Source organism: Symphalangus syndactylus, chromosome 2, assembly GCF_028878055.3.
Source record: "Symphalangus syndactylus isolate Jambi chromosome 2, NHGRI_mSymSyn1-v2.1_pri, whole genome shotgun sequence".
In the NCBI taxonomy this organism is placed as follows: Eukaryota; Metazoa; Chordata; class Mammalia; order Primates; family Hylobatidae; genus Symphalangus; species Symphalangus syndactylus.
In genome coordinates, this window is record NC_072424.2 from 138,328,231 (window position 1) to 138,336,692 (window position 8,462).

Below are 8,462 nucleotides of genomic sequence, written 5' to 3' on the forward strand. Positions count from 1 at the left end.
AATTTATACACTGATTTTTTCAATCAATGTATATCATGAGTTTTAAAAACGCTACAATCTTCATAATTAATATTTTAATGGGGAGTGACTGCTTAATGGGCATGAGGTGTCCTTTTGAGATGAGGAAAATGCTCTGAAAATATGGTGACGGTTGCACACCATTGTGAATGTACTGAATGCCACTCAGTGGTACCCTGCAAAACAGTTAAAATAGTAAGTCTATGTTGTGTATATTTTATTGCAATAAAAAAGAATAGTCATCATTTACTAAGAATTAACCTTTCCAGGCACAAGCTCTTAATGTGGTGTATCTCACTTCATCCTCACAACAGTCTTATGAAACAGGCACTTTTATCATTCCTGTTCTACAGTTGAGGAAACTGAGGCATAAGGAGGTTGTGTAGCTCAACTTGAGCCTGGGTCTGCGGAGCCACTGCCCAGATGCTTCCTCCCTGTGCACATCGGCCCCACTCTTGCTTCCAATCTCCCACATGTTTGTTCATAAAGTTCATTCTTGTTTCTTATTATTTTCTGAAGTCTAAGTTCCCATAATTATACAGACATATTTCTATCTCGCAGTAACACTCCCAAATTATTTTCTAAAAGGGTGTGACAGTATAAAATGTTACTGGAAACAATTAATTCGCCTCACCCTTGTGAGTATTCAATTTTTAAAAGATTAGCTAACATAGTAGGTGGAAATTGTCCTGATTCATTTTCTGATTTACACTTCCTTGACAATTAGGGAGAAGAAATACAACTAGGGACAATTCTCCTAGTTGTAGTTTTTCTTTTGTGAAAAACTGCTTTATTTCCTTTGCCAAATTGAAACAGAACATCTGCTCAATTTCCAGAGGGAATGCTGTTTTTCCAGATGGACACGCCAAGGGATGTCTCAGTGCTCTCACAAATAATCGTTTTCCAATTTGGCAAGCCCAGCTTTGATTAGAATTTCTCAAAATATTTTGCTTTGTGAGCATGACACAGGCAAAAGCTGAGGCACTCTATCTTTCTTCCCCCGAAGTATTGGACTGCACCTAGATCACTGTCTGAGGTTCAGAAAACTGACACTGAGTCTGGAGTTTACATGAGCAGCGTAGAAGACGCTCTTCCCAGAGCCTGGCTCCAGAGCCCAGCTCAGCCCTAGGCAAGAAGGAGCTGCATGGAGGAAGCTCCTCCTGACTACCAAGCATCGGGCAGGGGGTGCATGACCTGGACTGTGTAGATGTGTGAGGGAGCACCCTTTTCAACATATTTTGCTGAAAATTAAGTTAGATATCACTGCTCTCAGATCTGCTCTCAGAGCAAGGCAAACATCCTGATAAGGAGGTAAACCCACCACTAGTCGCCAGGAAATTGATGCAGCCTGTGAGTATGTGCTGCCATCCAGTGGCCAATGTAGAGATGGCATCTCTGAGGGCAGAGGGGCCACGGGTGACCTTGAGGATTGAAGCCCTCCCTGATTGGGCCCTGGGGAGAGGGCCACAGGGTCAGCCCAGTGATTGCGGATGGGGCTGACACGGAAGAGCCCCTTGGCCTCAACATCTACTCTGCATTTGGAATATCCAAGTCAAGAAAGGTCTGCAAACATGAAGGAGACAGAGGGAGAATTTTGACCTCCCTCTGAGAAGCTGAGAACACCCATTGATCTGATGTCATCAACATATAGAAAGTTGATAAACAGATCTGAGCTATGTTGTGTGACTCCTCCTGGTCTAGTTAGTGTTCTGAGAATCACTTTCTCAGTGGACATGTGGGTGAGACCAGAGGAGACAGGGAGCCAGTGCAGGATGGTGGTTAGAAATGTGTGGATGCGGGTGGGAGCGAGGACACAGCGAGTGGGCTCTGGGGTCAAGGTCCAGTTACATGCTGGTTATGGGACATTTATTTATGATGATAGTGGTAACAGTGATGGTGGTAGTAGTGATAATGGTGATGATGGTGGTGGTGATGATGGTTGTAGTGGTAATGATAATGGCAATGGTGGTGGAATGGCGGTGATGGTGACGGTGGTAGTAGTGGTAGTGGTAGTAATGATGATGGTGGTGATGATGGTGATGGTGGTGGTGATGGTGAGAGCGATGATATTGGTGATGGTGGTGGAATGGTGGTGATGGTGATGGTAGTGGTAGTAATGATGGTGATGGTGGTGGTAGTGGTAGTAATGATGGTGATGGTGGTTGTAGTGGTAGTAATGATGGTGGTGGTGATGATGGTGATGGTGGCGATGATGTTGAGAGTGATGATAATGGTGATGGTGGTGGAATGGTGATGATGGTGATGGTGGCAGTAGTGGTAGTGGTAGTAATGATGATGATGGTGGTGGTGGCGATGGTGATGGTGGTGATGATGTTGAGAGTGATGATGTTAGTGATGGTGGTGGAATGGTGGTGGTGGTGATGGTGATGGTGGTAGTGGTAGTAATGATGATGATGGTGGTGGCGATGGCGATGGTGATGATGATGTTGAGTCAGGACCCATCAGTGTGCTGTATTCGGGAAACCTATCTCACGTGCAGAGACACACACAGGCTCAAAATAAAGGGATGGAGGAAGATCTATCAAGCAAATGGAAAACAAAAAAAGGCAGGGGTTGCAATCCTAGTCTCTGATAAAATAGACCTTAAACCAACAAAGATCAAAAGAGACAAAGAAGGCCATTACATAATGGTAAAGGGATCAATTCAACAAGAAGAGCTAACTATCCTAAATATATATGCACCCAACACAGGAGCACCCAGATTCATAAAGCAAGTCCTCAGTGACCTACAAAGGGACTTAAACTCCCACACAATAATAATGGGAGATTTTAACACCCCACTGTCAACATTAGACAGATCAACGAGACATAAAGTTAACAAGGATATCCAGGAATTGAACTCAGCTCTGCACAAAGTGGACCTAATAGACATCTACAGAACTCTCCACCCCAAATCAACAGAATATACACTTTTTTCAGCACCACACCACACCTATTCCAAAATTGACTACATAGTTGGAAGTAAAGCTCTCCTCAGCAAATGTAAAAGAACAGAAATTATAACAAACTGTCTCTCAGACCACAGTGCAATCAAACTAGAACTCAGGATTAAGAAACTCACTCAAAACCGCTCAACTACATGGAAACTCAACAACCTGCTCCTGAATGACTATTGGGTACATAATGAAATTAAGGCAGAAATAAAGATGTTCTTTGAAACCAACGAGAACAAAGACACAACATACCAGAATCTCTGGGACACATTCAAAGCAGTGTGTAGAGGGAAATTTATAGCACTAAATGCCCACAAGAGAAAGCAGGAAAGATCCAAAATTGACACCCTAACATCACAATTAAAACAACCAGAAAAGCAAGAGCAAACACATTCAAAAGCTAGCAGAAGGCTAGAAATAACTAAAATCAGAGCAGAACTGAAGGAAATAGAGACACAAAAAACCCTTCAAAAAATTAATGAATCCAGGAGCTGGTTTTTTGAAAAGATCAACAAAATTGATAGACCGCTAGCAAGACTAATAAAGAAGAAAAGAGAGAAGAATCAAATAGATGCAATAAAAAATGAAAAAGGGGGTATCACCACCAATCCCACAGAAATACAATCTACCATCAGAGAATACTACAAACACCTCTATGCAAATAAACTAGAAAATCTAGAAGAAATGGATAAATTCCTCGACAAATACACCCTCCCAAGACTAAAGCAGGAAGAAGTTGAATCTCTGAATAGACCAATAACAGGCTCTGAAATTGTGGCAATAATCAATAGCTTACCAACCAAAAAGAGTCCAGGACCTGATGGATTCACAGCCGAATTCCACCAGAGGTACAAGGAGGAACTGGTACCATTCCTTCTGAAACTATTCCAATCGATAGAAAAAGAGGGAATCCTCCCTAACACATTTTATGAGGCCAGCATCGTCCTGATACCAAAGCCTGGCAGAGACATAACCAAAAAAGAGAATTTCAGACCAATATCCTTGATGAACATTGATGCAAAAATCCTCAATAAAATACTGGCAAACTGAATCCAGCAGCACATCAAAAAGCTTATACACCATGATCAAGTGGGCTTCATCTCTGGGATGCAAGGCTGGTTCAACATACACAAATCAATAAATGTAATCCAGCATATAAACAGAACCAAAGACAAAAACCACATGATTATCTCAATAGATGCAGAAAAGGCCTTTGACAAAATTCAACAACCTTTCATGCTAAAAACTCTCAATAAATTAGGTATTCATGGGATGTATCTCAAAATAATAAGAGCTATCTATGACAAACCCACAGCCAATATCATACTGAATGGGCAAAAACTGGAAGCATTCCCTTTGAAAACTGGCACAAGACCCGGATGCCCTCTCTCACCACTCCTATTCAACATAGTGCTGGAAGTTCTGGCCAGGGCAATCAGGCAGGAGAAGGAAATAAAGGGTATTCAATTAGGAAAAGAGGAAGTCAAATTGTCCCTGTTTGCAGATGACATGATTGTATATCTAGAAAACCCCGTCGTCTCACCCCAAAATCTCCTTAAGCTGATTAGCAACTTCAGCAAAGTCTCAGGATACAAAATCAATGTACAAAAATCACAAGCATTCTTGTACACCAATCACAGACAAACAGAGAGCCAAATCATGAGTGAACTCCCATTCACAATTGCTTCAAAGAGAATAAAATACCTAGGAATCCAACTTACAAGGGATGTGAAGGACCTCTTCAAGGAGAACTACAAACCACTGCTCAATGAAATAAAAGAGGATACAAACAAATGGAAGAACATTCCATGCTCATGGGTTGGAAGAATCAATATCGTGAAAATGGCCATACTGCCCAAGGTAATTTACAGATTCAATGCCATCCCCAGCAAGCTACCAATGACTTTCTTCACAGAATTGGAAAAAACTACTTTCAAGTTCATATGGAACCAAAAAAGAGCCCACATCGCCAAGTCAATCCTAAGCCAAAAGAACAAAGCTGGAGGCATCATGCTACCTGACTTCAAACTATACTACAAGGCTACAGTAACCAAAACAGCATGGTACTGGTACCACAACAGAGACATAGATCAATGGAACAGAACAGAGCCCTCAGAAATGATGCCGCATATCTACAACTATCTGATCTTCGACAAAGCTGACAAAAACAAGAAATGGGGAAAGGATTCCCTATTTAATAAATGGTGCTGGGAAAACTGGCTAGCCATATGTAGAAAGCTGAAACTGGATCCCTTCCTTACACCTTATACAAAAATTAATTCAAGATGGATTAAAGACTTAAATGTTAGACCTAAAACCATTAAAATCCTACAAGAAAACCTAGGCAATACCATTCAGGACATAGGCGTGGGCAAGGACTTCATGTCTAAAACACCAAAAGCAATGGCAACAAAAGCCAAAATTGACAAATGGGATCTAATTAAACTAAAGAGCTTCTGCATAGCAAAAGAAACTACCATCAGAGTGAACAGGCAACCTACACAATGAGAGAAAATTTTTGCAACCTACTCATCTGACAAAGGGCTAATATCCAGAATCTACAATGAACTCCAACAAATTTACAAGAAAAAAACAAACAACCCCATCAAAAAGTGGGCGAAGGACATGAACAGACACTTCTCAGAAGAAGACATTTATGCAGCCAAAAAACACATGAAAAAATGCTCATCATCACTGGCCATCAGAGAAATGCAAATCAAAACCACAGTGAGATACCATCTCACACCAGTTAGAATGGCCATCATTAACAAGTCAGGAAACAACAGGTGCTGGAGAGGATGTGGAGAAATAGGAACACTTTTACACTGTTGGTGGGACTGTAAACTAGTTCAACCATTGTGGAAGTCAATGTGGCGATTCCTCAGGGATCTAGAACTAGAAATACCATTTGACTCAGCCATCCCATTACTGGGTATATACCCAAAGGACTATAAATCATGCTGCTATAAAGACACATGCACACGTATGTTTATTGCGGCACTATTCACAATAGCAAAGAGTTGGAACCAACCCAAATGTCCAACAACGATAGACTAGATTAAGAAAATGTGGCACATATACACCATGGAATACTATGCAGCCATAAAAAATGATGAGTTCATGTCCTTTGTAGGGACATGGATGAAACTGGAAAACATCATTCTCAGTAAACTATCGCAAGGACAAAAAACCAAACACCGTATGTTCTCACTCATAGGTGGGAATTGAACAATGAAAACTCATGGACACAGGAAGGGGTACATCACACTGCAGAGACTGTTGTGGGGTGGGGGGAGGGGGGAGGGACAGCATTAGGAGATATACCTAATGCTAAATGACGAGTTGATGGGTGCAGAAAAACAACATGGCACATGGACACATATATAACAAACCTGCACATTGTGCACATGTATCCTAAAACCTAAAGTATAATAATTAAAAAAAAGAAAAAAAATCAGTGAATCCAGGAGTTGTTTTTTTGAAAAGATCAACAAAATAGACAGACTGGTAGCCAAACTAACAAAGAAAAAAGAAAAGAATCCAATAGACACAATAAAGAATGATAAAGGAGATATCACCACTGATCCTACAGAAATACAAACTACCATCAAGGAATACTATAAACACCTCTATGCAAATAATCTAGAAAATCTAGAAGAAATAGATAAATTCCTAGACACATACACCCTCCCAAGTCTAAACCATGAAGAAGTTGAATTCCCTGAACTTGAATAACAAGTTCTGAAATTGAGGCAGTAATTAATAGTAACCAAAAAAAGTCCAGGACCAGATGGATTCACAGATGAATTATACAGGAGGTACAAAGAGAAGCTGGTACCATTCCTCCTGAAATTCTTCCAAACAATAGAAAAAGAGGGACTCCTCCCTAACTCCTTTTATGAGGCCAGCATCATTCTGATACCAAAACCTGGCAGAGACACAACATAAAGAAAATTTCAGGCCAATATCCCTGATGAACATCTATGCAAAAATCCGCAATAAAATATTGGCAAACTGAATCCAGTAGCACATCAAAAAGCTTATCCACCATGATCAAGTCGGCTTCATCTCTAGGATGCAAGGCTGGTTCAACATACACAAATCAGTAAGGGTCATTCATCACATAAACAGTACCAATGACAAAAACCACATGATTATCTCAATAGATGTAGAAAAGGCCTTCAATAAAATTAAATACCCCTTCATGCTAAAAACTCTCAATAATCTAGGTATTGATGGAAGGTACCTCAAAATAATAAGGGCTATTTATGACAAACCCACAGCCAATATCATACTGAATAGGCAAAAGCTGGAAGCATTCCCTTTGAAAACTGGCACAAGACAAGGATGCCCTCTCTCACCACTCCTATTCAACATAGTATTGGAAATTCTGGCCAGGGCAATCAGGCAAGAGAAAGAAATAAAGGGTATCAAATAGAAAAAGATGAAGTCAAATTGTCTCTGTTTGCAGATGACATGATTGTATATTTAGAAAACCCCATCATCTCAGCCCAAAATCTCCTTAAGCTGATAAGCAACTTCAGCAAAGTCTCAGGATACAAAATCAATGTGCAAAAATCACAAGCATTCCTATACACCAATAATAGACGAAGAGCTAAATCATGAGTGAATTCCCATTCACAACTGCTACAAAGAGAATAAAATACCTAGGAATACAACTTAAAGGGATGTTAAAGACCTCTTCAAGAAGAACTACAAACCACTGCTCAAGGAAATAAGAGAGAACACAAACAAATGGAAAAAAATTCCATGCTCATAGACAGGAAGAATCATTATGAAAATGGCCATACTCCCCAAAGTAATTTATAGATTCAATGCTAACCCCATCAAGCTACCATTGATTTTCTTCACATAATTAGAAAAAAACTACTTTGAATTTCATATGGAACCAAAAAGATCCCATATAGCCAAGACAAGCCTAAGCAAAAAAAAAAAACAAACAAACAAAGCTGGAGGCATCATACTACCCAACTTCAAACTATACTACAAGGCTACAGTAACCAAAAACAGCATGGTACTGGTACCAAAACAGATATATAGATCAATGAAATAGAACAGAGCCCTCAGAAATAACACCACACATCTACAACCATCTGATCTTTGACAAACCTGCCAAAAACAAGCAATGGAGAAAGGATTCCCTATTTAATAAATGGTGTTGGGAAAACTAGCTAGCCATATGCAGAAAACGGAAACTGGACCCCTTCCTTACACCTTATACAAAAATTAACTCAAGATGGATTAAAGACTTAAATATAAAACCTAAAACCATAAAAACCCTAGAAGAAAACCTAGGCAATATGATTCAGGACATAGGCATGTGAGAAGACTTCATGACTAAAACACCAAAAGCAATAGCAACAAAAGCCAAAATCGACAAATGGGATCTAATTAAGCTAAAGAGCTTCTGCACAGCAAAAGAAACTATCATCAGAGTGAACAGGCAACCTACATAATGGGAGAAAATTT